Source organism: Haemaphysalis longicornis, unplaced genomic scaffold, assembly GCF_048455015.1.
Source record: "Haemaphysalis longicornis isolate Haplotype H1 unplaced genomic scaffold, Haemaphysalis longicornis Haplotype H1 scaffold_11, whole genome shotgun sequence".
Lineage (NCBI taxonomy): Eukaryota > Metazoa > Arthropoda > Arachnida > Ixodida > Ixodidae > Haemaphysalis > Haemaphysalis longicornis.
Genome location: NW_027526214.1, coordinates 118,227,880 through 118,251,324, shown reverse-complemented (window position 1 = coordinate 118,251,324; position 23,445 = coordinate 118,227,880).

The following is a 23,445-nucleotide window of genomic DNA, read 5'->3' as shown; positions in this document are numbered from 1 at the left end:
TTTGTATTCGTTCTAAGTTGTCTCTCGCGATCATTACATGTCTCGTTGTTGTGCAGTGCTTTGCCTGTTCAAATATAGGTATTTGTGTTGTTTTTGTTCAAGGCTCTCACTCATTTTTACGGCTCTGGTCGGCGACAGCCGCACATCAGACGGCCACCCCCTTCGTCACCTGTGCCTTGTAGATTCGGTGGGGTTGTTTACTGGCTTAATTGGACTCCCCAGATCTTCTACCAGCGCACCCAATTAGGGAAACGGTGACAATTTCTGGGGTCCACGACAGGATGTCTGATGTGAGCGGTAAGAAGGAGAAAGAGCCTGGAATTTTTGGAGGCATAGGTTGCTACTGCGTTTAAAAGTTGTTCTCGTTAACTTTATTCCCGTTAACTGCTATTGATGTTTTATAAAATTCGTAAAAAAAATTTAAAATCTGTCCGAACAGGAGTTGTTGAATGTTTATTGTGCAACTATAAAAACTTAGATACAGTGGATTGCACGCTCCAGAGTATTTCTCAATCCGAGTGAAAGCAGAGGCGCTCGCGCGCCGTAAAACCAAAGCTGAATTGGTTGTCAGAGGATCGGTTAGAACGCTTGTGCTTCAAGCAAAGCTGTATACCTGTACCCCCAACGTAAGTTTCGGAGAAAAAGCGCACCTTAGGCTGCAATATCAAGGAGCCTACTGTCCATGCTTGTGAGTGTCATGAATCATGATGCACAACCTCACTTCGCCTCTCCTCTATGGCTCCATCATTCAAATAGAGAATATGATAGAGATGTACATCCAGCGCCTTCTTGTAGCTACATTCACTTCAGTTGCTAAAGCGGTTTGCAGAACCTTTACAACTCCTGCAACGCGATAATGACAGTGAGTTAGATTCCCAGCACAACTCCCTCAATTTGCGTTATTTGGTATGTGTACGTGTTCATGCTACTGATTCCCAGGACGGAGATGCAATCAGCACGGCTTGGTATATCACGGCATACACTACGTTCGTGTTAAAACTATTGAGGAAAAAGACGAACGGAAAAAGGGAAGTCCACGAAGCGTATAAAAACAAATTCGTATTGTATAACAATTAATCGGCACATGTCACCCGAAGCAACGTCGCGTGTTATCGTACCTAGCAATACACTCTCGTTCCTGTGATGAGGCAATTATTGCTCGTGCCTCCATGTTAGAAGTTTAGGTTCGTCAATCGCTCAAAAAGAAATAAAGCAAGCATTGCAGGTAAATGGTGGGAGCAGCGAGTTCTTTTCGAAGGTTCCGAAAAGAAACAAAAAGTATTTGCATTGTATGACCATAAAAAAAACTGCTCTCCAAGGGAATCCCAGCGCGCTCTTCTACCTCCCAATAAACTCCACGTTTCTGGTCAAAGCAGAACTATTTGGAGAATCGTCGTTACGAATGTCCTCAGCACTTGGTAAAACAAAAAATGGGCCCATCTCCCCGCTAGGGGGACTCGAGTAAATGCGTCGCATAGGGGGTGGGTGTATTGCGTTAACGTTTAGTGTTTGGGGGGTTGGCGCTACCACCTGTACACCGCGCAGCTATGACGCCGCTAGCACGCCGCTGAGTGGCCAACGCACGCCGCTGACGACGTAGTTTGAATGAGTCAAGGATACAAGGCGCGTTCGTAGCCTTTGATTCTGTGTCGGTTTTGTGGCGCAGTGGGAAGACCACCATGTACCTCGCGTTCCCCCTACAGGTAGTGAATGCGTTGTATCAGCAGCTTCTTGACGTAGTTTGAATGAGTCAAAGATATAAGACGCGTTCGTAGGCTTTCATCCTGTGTCGGTTTTGTGGCGCAGTGGGTAGAGAACCATGTACCTTGCGTTCCGTCCGCAGGGTCATGGAATCGAAACCAGGCGCCGGTAACTGTTATTTCTTTTTACAGTGTAGGGGGAGGCTGGCTGCTTCGGGCGCCGACGCACGGGTGACATCGTGAGTTATACAAAAGCTCTGCATTTATTAGCACTGAAAAAATCCAGCGAGGAGAAAGGGAATAAAAGGGAAGCGTAATGTAGGACAATGAATAACATGGTGGCAACTGAAGCGACGTACGTGGAGCGTTGTTCTTTGTAGTAATAAACTTCTCATTTCTCATCTAAAAATATTTCCACCCGAACTGGTGTCAAATGTCGCGCGATGCAATAGCGAAAAATTGATAGCTACAATGAACATTGTTTAAATCATGAATGATTTTGATACGATAAGTTCGATTGTACTAAGACAGCACTGATACCAACACGCTTTCTCCGAAGACACACAGAAAAACAGTCGTAATAATTATTAAGTAGTGCTCATAGGCAAAAATTACGTTTCAGTGAAACGCTCTCACAGAAAAAAACACTTCATCGCATTGTTTTCTGACACTTGTGGCAATAAAATTCAAACTGGAGATGGACAACGGAAACTGGCGAAGGTGGATAACGAAATGAGCAATCGTTGGGGCCCAAGCCACTCGCAGCGGCTTGTGCCCTACCCCAAGCTGCTGCAATCCGAACAGTGTCAACACGGGTTTGTGCCAGGATTATATTACTACTAACTAAACCGACGTAACATTGTTGTCAAACAGCAGTAGTAGTACAAAGCTTTAATGATCCATATAGTAGGAGTCGTTCCCTAGTTCCGGAATGAAAGTGATGCCCGGGGGACCACCGATGCCCTAGGTGCGTGTAGTTGCTGGGCGTCCAGGTGGTCGCTGGTACTCAGGTTATAATGATCATGGTTCCAAGTTAATGGCGCAAGGCCGACTGCGGCAAAGAGCCCCAGAACAGTGGTTATATATGAGAGGTGAAACCCTAAACACTAAGAAGAGTCAGAAGAAACACAACCAAAATTATAAATCAACAGTGAGCATGCCTGGTGTATAGGGCCAGGGAGTCATCATGCGTGGTATGAAATGAGGTCTAAAATTTAACTTTTTCTAAAGATTAAAAAAAACACCTGATAGAAAACATGGGATCGTCAGACAAGAAAAACGCTGGGTTTAGTTGGATGTGAAGTCTGTATAGTTGTAGGAAGTGTTTGCGTCACGTTGTGTGAAGTGATGTGCATTGAATGAGTATAGGGCCTCTCCGCACCTGCTGCACTGGGGTGTTGAAGATCCAGTCAGCAAATACCAGTGGCTTTAATGGGTGTGCCCTATCCGTGGTCTAGGCAAGGCGACTTCCGTATGTCTGTTGAGTGTGTCAGTGGTGTATGGTCCCAAGCGTGGTTTTATAATGTGTAACTTCTATCTGTCTGTTCACTCCAGTGTGTTTGCCATATTTACGCAGTGTTGTCTTATGTGTGGCTTGAGGTCTGCATATGGTACGGTTGTTATGTTTACAGTGTTCCTTAGTGCAGCAGCAGCGGCCCTGTTGTCTGCCAACTTGTTCTCAGTGATCCTGCCGTGTCCTGGGCCCCAGCAGCGCAGCAGCTCATGCTTTTGGGTATGCACAGACATGATAGTGCTGATTACAAGATTAACTATGTGGTTATGGGGCGCTTGTGCGATGATAGTGCGCGAACAACACTCAAAGAATCTTTATAGATGATGGAATTGGGAATTTGATTTTCAAGAATGTGTCATACAATCAGAAAAATTCTTACGCTTCTGCTTAAAAAATTGTTCTGTGCGCGCTCATGGCTTTGGCTGCATTGAAATTTGTAGCATAAGCAGCGCACGATACCATAGTGGAGGTTTTAAAAGCGGCACTGTAAAATTCTGCGCCTGTGTATTTAAACTGCAAAGACAGAACGTGCTGCAGTATTGCAGGTCGTGTTAGCCAATTTTTGTCAAGTTTCATAAAACAAAGGTCGGAGGACACAAGACGAGCTTTCCAAGGAGGTAAAATGTCTGCAAACGTTGATCTGTACACATCTAAAAATGAAGCGTTGAGATCCGAGGCTCGCTCTCTCACTCTAAGTGAAAAGGGCAGAGAAACAGATGGGCGATTTAACAAGAGCAGAGATGTGGATGTATTATTAAAGCCAGGATAGAAAGCATGGTTATTCAGTGATGAAATTTTAAAAGCATAAAGCAAGTGCATGTACGTTCGTTGGTTCTCAAGGCTCCACTTATTACACTCGACATACAGACTCTCGACAGGGCTAGTGCGAAAAGCACCTGATGCGAGACGAAGCCCCAAGTGTTGCACTGGGTCAAGCATTCGCAACGCTGTTTTAGTCGCCGACCCATATACCACACTGTCAAAGTCTAAAAGAGACGCAACCAAAGCGGTATAGAGCCGTAGCAGGAGTTATTTGTCAGACCCATGGGATTGGTGGGAGAGAACCTTAAGGATATTTATTGTTTTCAGACATTTATGCTTAAGTTTTTCGATATGTACGATGAATGTAAGTTTGTGGTCAAACACAACACATAAAAACTTGTGCTCCTTCTTCGCCGTAAGCGCCTTGCCATTAGGAGTAATGTCTGGGTCCATATGGACCCCGTGCTTCCTGGAGAACACAACGCAGGATCTTTTCAATAGAGAGCATCTTATAGCGGTGGTCGGCCCGGGTCGGCGTCGGCGTCGTCGGCGTCCGCACTCACACTGCTAATGCGGAACTCTGCTCCTTACACCCACAGCTGCGCGATACTACTCTATAAAGAAAGAAATAGTTAGCGCCGCCGGGTTCGATACCACGACTCTCTGGCCGCAACGGGAGGTACGCGGTGCTACTCCCACTACGCTACAAATCCGGAAAAGGAGGAAGTGCTACGAACGCGCGTTATGCCTTGACTCATTCAAACTACGTCAGGAAGCTACTGATACAACGAAGGCACGCGAAGCTGAACTTCAACGGAAACGACGATCTGAAAACTTTAGAGGAGCATGTTGACTTTCCCGTGGGAAAGCTGGGGCGGGAAGCGCCACGCGCCTTGCAGCTCAACCAGCCCCGTCCTCAGCGCCTCTGATGCTGATTGTGGCAGGATGCCCCTAGGGAATGGCGAACCAAAGAATCCATCACGAGACAGGTTCGCGTTTAACCACCGTCGTCATCTTCCCGTAGGGGAACCGCCGAAGAAGAAGAAGGAGAAGACAAAGCTGCGAAGAGGAGGGCGTGTACATTGCTCTCAGCCGGTGCACTAATGTCAACAACCTTTACCTCACCAACGCTGACGGAGACTACCGATTCTACCACAAAGAAAACATGGACAAGAACATGATGGACGAGTTTCGGCACCCCGAGTACCACCACCTACTCATCGTAACACAACAGTACTTGCGTGCCTTTGCCACCGGTGTGGACCCGGACGTGGAATGCCCTCTGGCGCAAGTAAAAACCAGATCACTCAACATAAGAGCAACACAATGGCACCGAACTTTACCGCCACAATGCTTCGCATCCTCATCAGGGTTCCCCACGGGAAGATGGTGCAATTTTTTTTTTCAGGATTCTATTTAAAACCATTCTTGTCTGCTCAGCTGGTAAGTTTTCTGACTCCGAGCTGGACTTGCGTTCGCATATTGACATATCACATTATTTAAAAGATATCTGCACGTCATCTACATACATGGAGTAAGAAATTGTAGGTGGCAATGCCTTCTGAAGAGAGTTCATCTTTACTATCAATAAAGTGCAGCTTAGAACTCCAACTTGCGGCACGCCATTTTCTTGCACGTGAACCCTTGAGAGGGCAATACCGACTCTCACGCGAAAGGTCCTCTCCGACAAGTAAAAATAAGGGTATTTACATGTTACCCGAGACACCGAACGACTTGACGTCAATACGTATGCAGTAACACCATACCACGTCATAGGCCTTCTCTATGTCAAAAAACACCGTAAGACAGAACTGTTTGTGAGCGAAGGCATCCTTTATATATGATTCCATTGCAACCAGTTGATCGTTGGTCGATCTCCCCGCCCTGAAGCCTGCCTGGCGGCTCTCGAGAAGGCCGTTGTACTCCAAATGTACACGAGCCTCCGGTTTATCATCTTCTTTAGAAGCTTGCACAAGCAGCTGGTCAGGGCAATGCGTCGATAGCTAGCGGGAGAAGAAGAGTTCTTCCCTTCTTTTAAGAATGCTACAACTATGGCATCCCTCCAAGACATTGGAATTTGCTCCGAAAGCCATATCTTGTTGAAAATGTGAAAGAGTGTTACAATAGTGTCTGAGTGTAAGTTCTGTATTATTGTTTATGTAAAGTTGTCTGGGCCTGGAGCTGAGGGTGTACACGTGGTCAGAGCACCAATCAGCTCATTAAGTGTGAACTCAGAGTTATATGAAGTGGCTGATCTGTTATTGTCATGTAAAGGCTTCTTTTCGGCCACGAGTTTATGTTTCATGAAAGTGGTTGTGCAGTGTGCTGAACTGGAAATGTGTTGGAAGTGTTGTGCGAGTGTGTCAGCCTGGTCTTCGAGTGTGTCCCCTGTCGTGCTGACCAGAGCCAGCCTGTGTGTTTGTTGTCTCTTGAGTTTGCGTATTCGTGTCCAACATTTTCGTGTGTCTGTGTAGGAGTTATTGATGCCATGAATAAACGCCAACTCTCGCGTTTTGCCTCATGGTGCACACGTTTTCCAAACGCCATAGCCCGTTTACACAAAACGAGATTACTCGGCGTGGGGTACCGACGAACGATACTCCACGCCTTTATCTGGGCCTATCGGCCCGCCTACATTCCTCATTCCAGCACGGCCTCCGCGTGTTGCGTGGGGCACCAGAGGCGTGGGGAATGGACCTTTCGGCGGAGTCGAGGATGTGCGCCGTGAGTAGTTGGGTTGCCTGCTCAACGTATAGGTGTGTTATGGACGTGTAGTATAGTTAGAGGAGTCTGTAAATGTATTCCAGTTTGCTCTTGCTTCATTAAACCTGTTTTGGAAGATGGACTGCTTGGGCCCTTGCCTACATATGTTAGGGAGGTGGGGAAGGGGTCACTTCCATATGGGTCAGTGCCGACACCCGACTCAAGACTTGGAAAGAGAACTGCAGATCCAATAGCCATGTCAAGGTGTGAATAAGTGTGGTGTCCAATATTATAATATGCTGGCTGTTTCTGGTTAAAAAGACATGCTCCCGACGACGTTAAGAATTTCTCAATTAGGCGACCTCAGGCATACGTGCGATCAGAGCCCCAAAGATAGTTATGTGCATTCAGGTCGCCTATCAGAATGAAAGGTTCGGGTAACTGATCTACCAGTCCCTCGAAATCTGAGCTCGAGAGCTGGAAGGCAGGAGGGATGTAAAAAGTACATAGTGTTATAAGGCTATTGAAAATTACCGCTCGAACGGCAACAGCCTCTAGGGTGGTCTGTAGTTGGACAAAGTGGCACGCCATAGATTTCCGGCCAATGATGGCCACACCGCCTGAGGATGTGCGACCACCACCTCGGTCTTTCCTAAATACCACCATAACTATTTAATAATTTGTGTGCGTGGAGTTTAAAGGGGTTTCTTGGAGACACATCACACTTGGCTGTTTGTAATGAAATATTTTGCAGACATCAAGATTTTTGAGGAGGCCTCTGCAGTTCCATGGCATGATGTTTTATCTTGCCAATATTGAAGTTAAGAGCAACTGGATTATGTGCGTGTTTACGTGTCGGCTTTCGGGGCTTGAACTCTTGGAAGGTTTTTTTTTTATTTTGTCTACTGACCTGGATGCTGGAGCCAGTTCTTTCCGCTGTGGTGCATGCCGGAACGGCTCGCCATCCATGTCGTCATCTGAAGGCAAGGGGGAGCCCAGCGGACCGGGCCCCCTGCACTTGAACTTGGCACCCTTCCCGTTGCCCTTCGTTGGAGCCGCGACCGCCGTGCACGTCACAAGTGCCCCAGGTTGCAGAGGCGGTGGGGCCGGGGTGAGAACAACCGCGGGTGCCTCCGTCTCCATCTCCTCCGTGCCCTCGCGTGTGGTTTAGGCCGGTGGAGAGGAAGCGGTGGATGCCGCCGCATCCCCAACTGACGTGTGGCCACCACAGCCGCTGCTGGCTCAGCAAGTGGTATGTGGACGGGAGCGGTCAGCAGAGGCAACCTGATGGGGGGCGGGAGCGGGACCAGGTCCGACTCACGGTACTGGCTTTTCGCCGAAACAAGACGCCGCTTTGCCCCCCGGCAAACCGCGTCGGTATACCTGCCCAGGTGGAGAGAGGCGAAGTTTTTTGCCCCTCTGGGAAGGTGGTGTTGTCTGTGACCTTGATGTTGATTATTGTTTTCTCAAATTTGAACCGCTCGCAGGTCCCCGAATATGCAGTATGCAGCGTGAGGTCCTTGGCAATTGGCACAGGGCAATTGAACAGATGTACAGTCATCAGTGAGATGGTGTTGAGCACATTTCACGCAGGTTGGCTGGCCCCAACACGAGTTAGTACCGTGCCCGAACCGCTGGCACTTGTAGCAGCGACGCGGATTCGGGATGTACGCTCGGACGGAGCACGAGATGAAGCCTGCTTTAGTGGATTCAGGAAGTGTGGACTGGTTGAAAGTCAAGATTATACGCTTTGTTGGGATTTCCTGCTTATTTGTCTGATTGTGATAAGCCTCACTGCACTTGCAGTCTGATCTTTCGGGCCTTCCAACAGATCTGCTTCGGTCTCATTCAATATGTCGGTCTCAGAAATCACACCCTGAGAGCTGTTTTGGCTACGATGGGCAGTGACATGATAGCCAGATCTGCAATGTGGGTTTGTGTCCGGAGGTTAGTGGCTTGTTGCTGCGTCTTTACATTGACTAAGACTTCACCGGTACGGAGTTTCTGAGCCTATAAGGATTTTCCAAGGATGCCTTCCAGGAACTTAGTTATCAGGAATACGGACTTGGAAGAAACAGGGTTTGTTTTATCAACTGCCTCGATAACCAAGAATCGAGGATAGTTGTCAGGTTTCGGAATGTGGATTGTTGGAAGGGGTGGAAACGAAAGTTCGGTGCGGCCACTTTACGGGGGCCGATGAAGTTTTGTGGGCGGGGGGGGGGGGGGTTCAATTATCCATATGGCATCGGAAAAAGCAGGGAACGGGTGTACTTTTTTTGTCAGCCTTACCCTGATAGCTGAAGAGGTCCCAGAGCTCCGTGTCTGGTAAAGACAGAAGCCCATGCGCCGGAGCTTTACCTGGGCTCCGACGGCCACCGTTTGTGGTTTCTAACCCTCCACCTTAAAACACATCGCCACGGTGGGATCCAGCTTATGTTTGGGGGCTCGTGCTCCGCAGTGTCGCCAACACAGTCACCAAGATTACTGAAGGTGCCCCGTGCGGGGGTACTAAGGTTATAGAGGGGTTAGAAAGAAGATAAGCGTGGGAAGGGAGGGTTATGTGCACACTCGAATAAAATGTGGACTAGTCTGCCAGGCGTAGAGCAAAAAGTGCATTGAGTGGGAAACATGCGGTGTAAGCGAAATGGATGAACGAAGATATTCGTCTGGATGCAAGGTGGAGTCGGTTCTTCTGATTTGAACAGCTTGGAGTGAGGTTGAGGGAATTGCTGCCTGTCGAGCCGATAGTGCTGTGTCATGTCCTGAAATGTAACCAATTTGTGTGGACTCCGCTTGTTCTTCTGGGACCAGGAGGAGAATGTGCAGGCATCGTGATGGGAAAATTTACCTTCAGCTTTAACTACAATGCTGTTTTGTGGTGCTTGGCACATCGTGATTTTCAGCATTACGGCTAGGTGCGTTCCGCTTCACATATAACAGGAGGCGTTTGCGGAAAATACAACTTTTACTATTTAAAAGCAACGCAAAAAATTGAGTGCTTTTATTATCCTTGTAAATATCTGCTAGAGAAGGGGTACTTCACTGTCTGTATGCAAGAAACTAGGGGGATCTACGAATTGGTTGATTGTTTCTGAAAGGAGCGGTATCATAATTTTGATGTGGCTAAACCCTCGTTTTATTCCAAACTTCCAGCAGGTAAACTGTCTTAGCAGAAGCGATTCTACCCAAACGGAAGCAACTTTGTCTTTGAGTATATTGACTTATTGAATACAAAAGGTTAATTTTCCCCTTGGGGGGAAAGTTGAAGCGGTATTGAACGCAACTCTTGTTATGTTACAGCAAATTTACCGTTTAAAAATGGCAGTATGTCTGCTCATTTCGTTGCAAACGTCGGCGAAAAACGAAAGTATTTTGTACAAAATTTCAAGATAAATTACGCCCCTCACGTTTCTGCTAAGCTGTCATGCTGGTCCTTTCCCGTCACGTTCCTTCCAAGGAAAGCAAGCTACAGTTTTGCTAAAGTTAATTCAAATGTACCGCGTTCAATTGCACCGTACGGGTGCCTCTATGCCAGCGCTGCCGTACGCCGGAGGCGCGGGTGAATCGACGCGCCGTACTTTAAGGTAGATAGAGCCACGGTGCCCTTCTCCACGTCCGTTAACGTGGAACCTATCTGGTGGAACCTTTCGTAACTGTGGCCATTTTATTTCGTAAAATTTCACCAGTAGCTATTATGTTGCGGGTGACAGCAGGCAATGGAGGGAGTTTCTTTTCTCTAGGAGATGTGGAATTTTCTATATCATAAATCAAGCATTTATGAATTTTGCGAGGGAAGAATTCCAATCACCCTTATGTATATGCCTCCCATCTGCGCAATGTACGGTTGCTGTTAAACAATGCTGACATGTACGAACGTAGCCACCGGGATCTGACGTATATATTTCGCGGTGGGTATATAAGCCTACTGTGCAATTTCTGTTTCACTTTAGCCGGCTGACTGAAAAATGTCACTGACAGACAGACCAAAATGTCTGCGTTTAAGTAGCCGAAGAAAGACTATCGTGTACAATTCCTTCTCAAATAGGTTACCGAAGGTTCACAAACTTGTAATAAGTGTTTTATTCGTGTGATACTTCTTGTTCGAATCCTTTCTTTTCTGTTCCCTCTCAAATATCAAATGACATTTTGAACTTGTTTTGAATTATTTCATGTTGTTTGTTATTTTAAATGTATGAGAAAGAGTTCACTTGACGACACATAGAAAGTTCAAATACAACATAACCGCGTTAGTGTCAGGCTGCCGAACAACTATATATATCCTGTTTTAGCCGCCTTTCCAGACCCCTTCATAGTGCCTTGAAGCACTGTGAACCCCACGTGTTTTAAAGACCACCTACGGAAAGCAGACTGATGGCGTTTCCGATGAATGTAAAGTGTGCTTGTGTATTTGTTATTTTCTCTGGCTCGAGGTTCCACTGGGGTGAGAAAATTGAGGCATGTTCTTCAAACGTATAAAACAAATTTTTTACGAACTTTTTACGCTTGTGTTCCAAACTCTCTATGCTGCCATCAACTTCCCAGAAAATTGTTTCATTTTTGGGAAGAACAAGAATGGTTAGGCAAACAGCGCTCTAATGCATTAAATAGCTCAAGGTACCGGAAAAGAGTACATAATCAGGCGTTGTCGCATTCTTTTCGGAAAGAAATATATTAGAAACACCACAATGCTGATAGCCGTGTGTGCTCCTGAATTGAGCGAAACACAGAGAAAAATTCACACCATCTTCCCGCGAGGGGAACCATGGGGTAGAATGCGACGCATCGGGCGTTGCCGTTGCGTTATTCAAATCATCGGACGATGTCATCGGAGCGCCGGCGGCGGAACGACTGAGCTGAGCGGCGCACTTATCGCGTTTATATGCAGCGAAATGAGAGAGAGCAGCGCATAGCAGCGCATAGCAGCGCATGCGCATGTGTTAACTAAGCGCAAGCGCCAGCGCAAGCTGCGCGCTAACGCACACCTGGCATGGCGACGGGAGCAAGCTGACCGTGCTGACGCACAGACGGCGCCATCTGTGCGCATCCTCGGCGCACAGATGGCGCCGAGGATACGGACTACGCCGGGACAACGATGCGGGACAAGGCGAGTTAAAGAGATGCATCGTATCTAAAACAGAAAAGGCAATTTATTTTCATTTAGTGCAAGTGTGCTTTTAATGTGATACTGTACAGCAATGTTTAATATTTTATAATCACGCCAAATTGTGGACAAACAATGCACTCGCCGCGGTGGCTCAGTGGCTAAGGCGTTGCGCTGCTGAGCACAAGGTCGCGGGTTCGATTCCCGGCCATGGCGGCCGCTTTTCTGATGGAGGCGAAAAGCAAAAACGCCCGTGTGTACGAGATTTCGGCGCACGTTAAAGATCCCCAGGTGGTCAAAATTAATCCCGAGCCCTCCACTACGGCGCGCCTCATCGCCAGCGATGCGTCGGCGCGTTAAACCCTACAATCGACCAATCAAACAATGCAAAGTGCAACTCTGAAAATATCCTGAATTCATACACGGTGTTTATTTCGGCAGTTAAAGAATTGTGCTAACCTATTATATTTATATTAGACCCAGATACTGGTTACACTCGACACACATTTGATTCTTTTTGGCAACAAACAACATTGCTAACAGCAATGTTTTTGAAAACATGGGGAATTTATTTTTTAGACGTAAATTTTTGTGTGATTGCGACGGGGACAAATATTTTACAATATCTTGTGTACAAGAAAACTCACAAATCGTGGTGCCTGAAATGGTGATAAAGTACATCTTGGAGTCATATCATGGTAAACTCTATCTCCCTCTGTATATATATATATATATATATATATATATATATATATATATATATATATATATATAAAGATATATATATATATATATATATATATATATATATATATATATATATATATATATATATATATATATATATATATAGGAGAACAGGAAGATACGGGACGCGGGACTCCGTAAGGATACATATCAACGTTGCAGTCGTCATTGCCAGTGCTATTCGGCTTTTTTTGCGAAATATTTAATAGGGCCGAATGACGTGTGTTTGTCATGTTTTTTTTTGATACATTGATAAATAGGCGAAAATATATAAGTCGAGAAAAAATCCGCCGTCTCCCGCTCCCGGAAAAACGGCGGATTTTTTCTCGACTTATATATTTTCGCTTATTTATCATGTATCATAAAAAAACATTACAAACACACGTCATTCGGCCCTATTAAATATTTCGGAAAAAAAGCCGAATAGCACTAGCAATGACGACTGCAACCGTGATATATATATATATATATATATATATATATATATATATATACAGAAAGATAGGTCGGCAGTCTACAATGCCAAAGGAGGCATAGGGGTGTGGTTAGGCTATTTTCTTTTTCACTACGGTTAATTAAGTAAGCATTATTTTTTCAAATATACAGAAGAAAGAAAGAAAAACACGCGCCCAGAGTGGGGACCGAACCCACGCCTTTCGATTACATGTCGAATGCCTTACCAATTCGGCTATCTGGGCGACTGTGTTCTCCTTCACTTTCTGGGCTATTTATATTTACTAGAAGTGTATCTGACGCTTGAGGGTGGTAGCCAGCGCCACTCTGACTACACGGGGAGAAGGGGACCTTCTTTTCAACCCCCGGGGCGTGACTCGAAGGTCTACAGCCTGTCATGTGCGGGTTACTGGCGGGAAGCCCTCTTATGCTACCTATACATCAAGGCTGCCAGCGCCGAGACCCTCGCTATGCTTTCGCAGAATAATATAGTAAGGAAATGAGGGGCTCGTTGAGGAAATACAGAAAGATAGGTCGGCAGTCTACAATGCCAAAGGAGGCATAGGGGTGTGGTTAGGCTCTTTTCTTTTTCACTACGGTTAATTAGGTAAGCATTATTTTTTTCAAATATACAGAAGAAAGAAAGAAAAACACGCGCCCAGAGTGGGGACCGAACCCACGCCTTTCGATTACATGTCGAATGCCTTACCAATTCGGCTATCTGGGCGACTGTGTTCTCCTTCACTTTCTGGGCTATTTATACTTACTAGAAGTGTATCTGACGCTTGAGGGTGGTAGCCAGCGCCACTCTGACTACACGGGGAGAAGGGGACCTTTTTTTCAACCCCCGGGGCGTGACGCGAACGTCTACAGGCTGTCATGATAGGGTTACTGGCGGGAAGCCCTCTTATGCTAGCTAGGCATCAAGGCTGCCAGAGCCGAGACCCTCGCTATGCTTTCGCAGAATAATATAGTAAGGAAATGAGGGGCTCGTTGAGGAGATACAGAAAGATAGGTCGGCAGTCTACAATGCCAAAGGAGGCGTAGGGGTGTGGTTAGGCTCTTTTCTTTTTCACTACGGTTAATTAAGTAAGCATTATTTTTTCAAATATACAGAAGAAAGAAAGAAAAACACGCGCCCAGAGTGGGGACCAAACCCACGCCTTTCGATTACATGTCGAATGCCTTACCAATTCGGCTATCTGGGCGACTGTGTTCTCCTTCACTTTCTGGGCTGTTTATATTTACTAGAAGTGTATCTGACGCTTGAGGGTGGTAGCCAGCGCCACTCTGACTACACGGGGAGAAGGGGAAAGAAAAGAAAATTCGATTGTTGCCAACGTTTCAGCAAAGAGACTTGCTTTCGTCAGGGCTTTTTTCCTTTTTTGTCTTGTGTTCTCTACCATCTTGAAAAGTTCAACTGCTCCCTATATAAATAAATAAATAAATAAATATATATAAATATAGTATATATACCACCCTCAAGGGTCAGATACAGTTGTAGTAAATATAAATACCCAAGAAAGCGAAGGGGAACACAGTCGCCCAGGTAGCCGAATTGGTAAGGCATTCGAGATCTAATCGAAAGGCGTGGGTTCGGTCCCCACTCTGGGCGCGTGTTTTTCTTTCTTTCTTTCTTTCTCAGGTTTTTAATAATAAAATAAAAAATAATGTAACGTCACTAACGGTAATAAATCGTCTAACTGTTCCCCTATGCCTTCTTTGGTGTTGTAGACTGCCGGCATTTCTTTCTGTATTTCCCAACGAGCCCCTCATTTCCAAACCATATTATCTTGCGAAAGCTTAACGAGGGCCTCGGTTCTGGCAGCCTTGATGCCAAGGTGTAGCATAATAGGGTTTCCCGCCAGTTACCCGCTTATGACAGGCTGTAGACGTTCGCGTCACGCCCCGGGGGTTGAAAAAGAAGGTCCCCTTCTCCCCGTGTAGTCTGAGTGGCGCTGGCTACCACCCTCAAGCGTCAGATACAGTTGTAGTAAATATAAATACCCCAGAAAGCGAAGGAGAACACAGTCGCCCAGATAGCCGAATTGGTAAGGCATTCGAGATCTAATCGAAAGGCGTGGGTTCGGTCCCCACTCTGGGCGCGTGTTCTTCTTTCTTTCTTTCTTTCTTTCTTAGGTAATTAATAATAAAATAAAAATAATATAACGTCACTAACGGTAATAAATCGTCTAACTGTTCCCCTATGCCTTTTTTGGTGTTGTAGACTGCCGGCATCTCTTTCTGTAGGTATATATATATATATATATATATATATATATATATATATATATATATATGTATATATAGCGAATCAGAAAATGGAAATGAGGGGCTCCGTGAAATAAGACAGAAAATAAGGGTTGGCAGCCAAGAAAACCTCGGAAAGCAAGGGGGAGGTTGTATATATATATAAATATATCTATATATATATATACATATATATATATATATATATATATATATATATATATATATATATATATAGAGAGAGAGAGAGAGAGAGAGAGAGAGATCCGAGGGTGTCAACCGGTACCGCACCGTACAAAGAAATAATGGTTACTCCGTTGCTGACATTGCCCAGTCGATGCAGCTGAGGCCTTTTTTTGTTTCACGTACCGTAAACTTCGTACGCGCTGGTGCACGTTCTCCTCCAGAGAATTGAACACTATGATGCTCTATATAAAAACAGGGCAGATAAATGAGCACCAATGTAGCTATGGCCTGTTGCTGCAGGAAGCGCAAGCGTAGTGCGAGCTGACCAAACAACATGTCATTCTCGGTAGCTTGCAGTGGATATAAAACGGCTTTTCCATTCCCTAGCTGCGACTTTATTAGAGCACTCAGGCTGCGGGAGTGCTACACTGCGCAAGAGCGAAAGCCCAAAGCCGATGCGTCACGCTTTTTGCATTTCATATTTTCTTCAAAAGGTCCGACACCGGCAGACTGTTAATACTTGGCAAGTGTGACCGAAGAAGCTGCTCAGTGGCTAAGCCATATACGGCTGGCCACAGGTGGCCTCAATCTCCCTTCCTCACGATAGGTTTTGTGAAGTACATGGAAATCGAGAACGCCCGCGTATCGATATTTTGATCCATGTTTATTATCACCAGCTGGTTAAAATAAGTCTGCTCGCTGCAACATAGGCTGCGCTTCCGAGCAGAGATATAACGCGGGTCATCAAATGCGGCAGTTTTTTTTAATGTGTTACACTGAAAACAACAAACTAGAGGAGGCGAATTACGTTGTGTAGTGTGAAGAGGTGACAGTGGTCAAAAGCTCTATGCTATCTCCTACCCTTGAAAGGAGATTGGCCGTCGTGCAATAACGGCAAGGAAGATGAAGCACCGGTGAACTGGACAGGCATCATCGTCAGCGTGGACCGCGAGAAGAGCGCGTGAGAGCCAGCCGTGTGCCCCGCTTGCTTTGGACTGCTCTGAGCATCCTGCCGCATTTCCTTCCGCAATAAACCCATCTTACAGTTTGGTGGAGTGTGCGGGTTCTCCGCCTCAGCTCTCCCCGTGTACCCTCAAGCCTGGAGCTCCGAAGTCGCACCCTGCCATCTCCCACTGAGTCAGCCATGCCTGGTGATGCCCTACACAGCGCGTCACCTTCCCCGCCGGCTATCATCTGCTCCGGCGCGATCCGCCAGCGTGACCCACCGCAGTTCAATGGCGCAGACGACCAGGACGTCGAGGACTGGATTTCTTGTTTTGAGCGAGTAAGCGCGTACAATCGATGGGACGATGTCACGAAGCTCAGTAACGCGGGTTTCTCCTTGAGGGGGGTGGCCGAACAGCGGTTTCTGAACCACCCAGCTGATAGGGCAACGTGGCCCGCATTTACAACAAACATCACTGGCGTATTCGGTCGCCCAGCTGTGCGCAAGCTTCTCGCGGAGCACCGCTTAAGAGAGCGGGCTCAACAGGCCGGTGAGACCTTCACCTGCTACATTGAGGTTGTAGTAGATCTCTGCCGCCGCGTGAACCCGTCGATGCCTGAGCCCGACATGGTCAAGCACATCCTTAAAGGCATAGACGAGGATGTGTTCCAGATGCTGCTGGCGAAAAACCCCCAAAACGTAAGCGAAGTCGTAAGCTTGTGCCAAAGTTACGACGAGTTGCGCAGGCAGTGCACTTTGACTCGTCGCCGACTGCCACAGCGTGACGACCCGCTTTGTGCACTGGAAGTTGTCGAAAACCCGTCCCTGCTGCGGCGCATTAAAGATCTGATTCGGGAGGAGGTCGCCAGGCAGATCTCGCTCTTGCCTTGTTTATCGCTGCAGCCGTCGCCGATACAAGATCCTGCCCAGTCGTCACCACTCCATCAGATGATTCGAGAGCAAGTCGCAGCAGCTATCCCAGCTGCTCCCGAGCCCTTGCCTGTTGCACCGCCACTTTGCTACGCTGAAGTTGTGGCACGGACCCCGGCTCACGCTTATGTGCCTCGACGCCGCCCACAGCCGCCGCCGTATCTTACTCAGGTTCGACCACCACCGCTCCACACCAACACCTGGCGAACGCCTGATAACCGGCCGATATGTTTCTCCTGTGGAATTCCTGGCCACGTCGCACGTTATTGCCACCGTCGGGTTCCGCCGCCAGGAGACGCTTACCGACGGCCGGCCTACGCTGATAAGTCGTACGTTGCTCGCCGCGCTTACAACGACGCCCATGCCGAGCCGCCCTACTCACCGCCTTCTCGTGATGACCTCTCTTCCGGTACCCGCAGGTCGTTCTCCCCTCGACGTCGTTCCATCGCGCCGATGCGGCGTCGTCCGAATGCCCCGAAGGAAAACTGATTGCCGCAGTTCCGGAAGCAAGAACTGCGGCGCCGTCGAAATACCGAAGCCCTTGTCTGTCACCCGCAAACACGATTGAAGTCCAGGTGGAAGGAATCCCCACTTGCGCCTTGGTTGACACTGGAGCTGCGTTACCAGTTATGAACGAAGAGATTTGCCGCAAATTAGGAAAAGTGAGGACGCCAATTTCCGTTTTTCATCTCCGCACTGCCACAGCGCATCAGGTCGAGCCCCTCGCAGTTTGCACCGCCCAGATTCTAATACAAAATGAGCTGTACATGATCGAGATTCTCGTCCTGCCAACTTGTTCCCATCGCATCATCTTAGGGTGGGACTTCTAGTCCCGTCATTGCGCCATTGTTGACTGTGCCCGAGCAGAGCTTGCTTTACTTCCTCTGTTTGACACTGAAACGGAGAGTATTGCTCTTTCTTCTAAGTTATTCGCCGCCGACGATTGCACAATTCCGCCAGCTTCTGCCGTTCTCCTACCAGTGACATGTGACACAATTTCCGAGGCAACAGTCGTGTTCACACCGCCTAATGTTTTTTTCCGGTCGCAAAGGTCCCCTCTTCCCTACGCCGTCCTTACTGTAGAGAATGGGGCTGGCGCTATGGCTGTCTGTAATTCATCTCCATCACCTATAACTGTACTTCGTGGTGAGTCCCTTGGCCGTGTGGAAGCTATTGGCAGCCACCTCGTCGACTTCCCGGATGTGTCACCTTCTCTGTCTATTAACTCAATGAGCCGACCTCTTCCTTTTGACTCTACTGCTTTCGTTACCGCCGTAGATGACAGTCTCGATCCCCTTCAGCGCGACCAGCTTCTGACCCTCCTTCAGCGTTTCAAATCCACCTTCGACTGCCAGAAGACTTCTTTGGGTCGCACGACGACTGTCTCCTATCGAATCGACACTGGCTCCCATCGTCTTTTGCGCCAGCGACCATATCGTGTTTCGGCCAAAGAACGTTCTGTCATTGAAAGCCATGTTGATAAGATGCTCGAGCGTGGCGTCATTCGGCCATCTAATAGCCCTTGGGCTTCTCCCGTCGTACTTGTCACGAAGAAGGATGGATCGATCCGATTTTGTGTCGATTACCGCCGACTTAACAAGATCACTCGGAAAGACGTGTACCCTCTGCCGCGGATTGACGATGCCTTAGACTATCTGCAAGGAGCTCAGTTCTTCTCATCACTGGAGCTGCGCTCCGGTTATTGGCAGGCGCCGATGGCAAACGATGACCGTGAAAAAACCGCGTTTGTGACCCCCGATGGATTATACGAATTTAACGTAATGCCGTTCGGGTTATGTAATGCGCCCGCCCTTTTTGAGCGCATGATGGACGATATTCTGCGTGGCCTCAAGTGGAAAACATGTTTATGTTACTTGGACGACATGGTTATATTTTCTCCCGATTTCGACACCCACCTTTCTCGTCTAGAGCAAGTTTTGCAGTGCCTAACAGATGCCGGTCTACAGCTAAACCTTAAGAAGTGCCATTTTGCGGCCCGCAAGCTGACGATTCTAGGTCATGTGGTTTCGAAGGACGGTGTGCTCCCTGACCCTGCCAAGCTACAAGCTGTTGCCGACTTCCCACAACCGACCACTCTAAAAGCCCTGCGCAGTTTCATTGGCCTTTGTTCGTATTTCCGGCGATTCGTTCCAAATTTTGCATCCGTTATTGCACCTCTGACAAAGCTCCTCGGCGCCAGCCATGACTTGTCTACCTGGTCTCCTACATGCGGTCAAGCCTTTTTGACGTTACGTCGGTTGCTCACCTCACCCCCTATACTGCGCCCACCATGATCCATACTGACGCCAGTGGCGTAGGGTTGGGAGCCGTACTTGCCCAGAGGAAGCCAGAATTTGCCGAGTACGTCGTTGCCTATGCGAGCCGCACCCTTACAACAGCCGAATCCAATTACTCCGTCACGGAGAAAGAGTGTTTGGTCATCGTGTGGGCTATTTCCAAGTTCCGTCCTACCTTTACGGCCGTACCTTCAATGTCGTGACAGACCATCACGCCCTTTGCTGGCTGACATCACAGAAGGATCCCTCTGGTCGCCTTGCCCGATGGGCTCTACGTCTCCAGGAATACGACATCCGCGTAATATATCGGTCTGGGCGAAAACACAACGATGCGGACGCCCTGTCCCGTTCACCTCTGGGCACGGATACAGCAGACCTTACCGCCATTGACTCTACCCCCACATTGCAACCGTTTGAGGACATGGCGGGGTAACAGCGGCAGGATCCTTGGATATCCTTACTCTGCGAACTCCTTTCCAATTCTACGCTGCATACCGCTCCCCGGGCGTTGCGACGTCAGGCTGCGCACTTCGCCATCCGTGATGGACTTCTTTATCGCCGCAATTATCGTCCAGAAGGACGCAAGTGGTTGCTCGTGATCCCTCGTCACTTGCGGACTGCCATTTGTGAAAGCTTTCACGCGGATGTGCATTGTGCCCACGCAGGCGTGCTTAAGACGTACGAAAGAGTGCGGCAGCGCTATTTCTGGAGAGGCATGTACACCTTCCTGATGAAGTTTATCCGGACATGCGAAAACTGCCAGCGTCGTAAGTCCCCGCATCAACAACAAACCGGCCCAATGCAGCCTTTACACTGCCCAGCGCGCCCTCGTTCCACCACGGCCTCCGCTGGTTGCGCGGGGCAACAGAGGCGTGGGGAATGGACTTTTCGGCGGCGTCGAGGATGTGCGCCGTGAGGAGTTGGGTAGGTTCTTCAACGTGTAGGTATGTTATGGACGTGTAGTGTAGTTTGGATGTCTCTGTAAATTATTCTAGTTAGCTCTTGCTTCATTAAACCTTTTATAGGAAGATGGACTGCTCGGGCCTGTACCTATATACGCTAATGAAGTGGGAAAATGATCAGTACCATATGGGTCTGTGCCCACACCCCACTCAACACATGGAAAGAGAATTGCAGAACTAATAGCCAAGTCAAGATGTGAGAATGTGTTGTGACCTGTGTTGTGGTATGTAAGCTGTTTCTTGTTGAAAAGGCATGCTCCGGAGGATATTAAAAACTTCTCAATCAGGCAACCTCGGGCATCTGTTCTTGAGGAGCCCCAAAGAAAGTTGTGTGCATTAAGGTCGCTGTTAGAATGTTCGGTTCGGGCAGCTGGTCATCCAGCGCCTCGAAGTCAGAGCAGAGCTCGTAAGTTGAACATCAGGGGGAATGTATATGGAGCATACCGCTATCAACCAAATATTATTGTGCGGATGGCTACAGCCACAAAGGTGGTGTTCACGGTGATAGGGGACATGCCAGAAGAGTGCGTGCAGTCATCCCTGTCTTTCCTGTATACCAGGTAACTATTCAAGAAATTTGTGTGTTTGGAATTCAGGTCTGTTTCCTGGACCCGCATTAAACTTGGCTGATTGGCATGCAGAATCTCATACACGTCAAGATTATTCAGAAGGCCTCGGCAGTTTCATTGAACAATATTTTGTCTTCCCATTATTATGTGTTCAGAGCTATTGGAGTGTGACTATTTATGTAGGGTATTTAGGGGCTTGGGCTCTTGGAAGGGTTCTTTTTACCTTCTCTACTGACCTTGACGTCGCAGACCGTTCCTTTCGTTGCGATGAAAGCCGGAAGTGCTCGACGTTCATGTCGTCATCTGGAGGAAAGGGGGTGCCCAGCGGACTGGGCCCCCTTGACGTGGTCCCCTTTCGGGTGTTCTTTGCCTGCGCTGCCAGTGCCGAAGGCGTGAAGAGCACCACAGATGGCACAGGCAGTGAGGTGGGCAGGGGGTCGCTGCGACTGCCTCTATCTCCTCACTGCCTGTGCCACCTTGCCTCCATCTCCTCCGTACTAGAATATTAGAAAAGGAATATTAGAAAACAGCAATACAAAAAAGAAAGTGGAGGTAAATGCAATTACACACGCTCGCGTGCACAAATTGATTCCAAGGTGAGAGTGTCATCTTCCTTTTCTTTTTTGTATTCCCGTTTTCTAATATTCGTTGCTGACCGCCTCGGCGTTCTCTGAACCGGTACCATGCGCCGGCCAGGTGCATACCGCCCGGTGCCGCGTCATACGCGCGCACCTGCCTTCTGTTTTTTCTTCTTTTCATGACTTTCACGTAGCTTTTTTCAATGTACCCTCATTTCCCGTCAAAACTGCCTGTCCTACTGCTTTTGGGCGCGACCCTTGCCTCCCACCAACAGAACCCAAGTGCCTCAAGTTTCGATCACCTGACCCTGATTCTTAGAACGGGTGGGTATGGGCAGAGGTTCGCCCTTTGTGTGCGTGGGCATATCTTCTCTGGACCTTCTTCGTTCCGCGTCACTGATTTTTTTCGCCTATGTCAAACACGTGCCTGGGCATATCTTGTTTTGACCCCTCCTTCACTCCTGTTGCCACGGGGGAGGAAGGACATAAATTGTTATTTTTTTCTTGTTGTTTCTTTTCTTGTTTGGCTGTTTTTTCTCGTGTTCGTACCGCGCGTGACTGTGGGTTCTTGTTATCCTTTTTTAATAACCGTGTCCATATCCACTCGTCTACTCTGATTGATCTTTTTCTAACGAACGAAAGCGCAGATTCAATTTGTTCAAAGGCCCTAGCGGCACATATTAGTGACCATCTGGCGATTTGTTTTGCGATGAGAGACAAAAAATGGCAAATCCCGAAGCAGAAAGTAAATGAAATAAAATGTCGCGAAAAAATAGCACTACCACCGAATCGTTCGCAACCAGATTGGCCGATACAGACTGGGAGGACATTTGGCATTTTAAAGACTCTGATGATCAGGCATACGACACATTCATCGAGAAATATAAGAACATGTATAACCAATGTTTTTCGTATATTACAAAGGGTTGGCCTCGCAAGGCCAGGAAACGTAGGATAACTAGCGATTGCCTAAAGCGATTAAAAAGAAGACTCCCTGTACCAACGCTTTATAGCTACCAGAACTGCCGAAGATCTCAAAGCCTTCAAAAAATGTATAAATCAATCAAATATACTCACACAAAGAAGTAAACAGTACTATTTTCAAAACCTCTTTAACAATAACGCCACTAGCAGTTCGGAAGCTTTCTGGAAGCGCCTAAAGGTTCTCCTCAATCGGTCCTCCAACCAAACTACTGCTGCGCCAGAAAACATCTTAAACAGAAAATAAGTAACTGGAAATGAAGTGACCAATACAATGATTACTTTACCTCTATCACAAAGAGTACTCACTCCCCAGACTGCACACAATTTTTACCACCCAAATTGCGAAAAAGTGCATTTTTATATCCAACCGATGAGGCAGAAATCAGAGAGGTATTTTCTACGTTAAAAATAGCTACTCTTGTGATATCAAAGACTTACAAGCAAAACCTGTTAAGAATACTGCTGACACTATAGCTACAGTGTTAGTTCAAACAGCAATTTTATCTTTATCAGGCGGGAAATTCCCAAAGAGGTTGCAGTTGGCGAAAGTTTCCGTAATGTATAAGACTGGTGATATCCATGACATGTCTGTGATGACATGACATGTGATATCCATGATAACATGACATGTGATATCCATGACATGACATGGTGATATCTATGACCTATATCAGTATAGCCAATATTTTCTAAATAATCGGAAAGTTGATTTATAAAAGAATTCCAGCTTTTATAAAAAAACATACGATCATTACCCCTTTGAA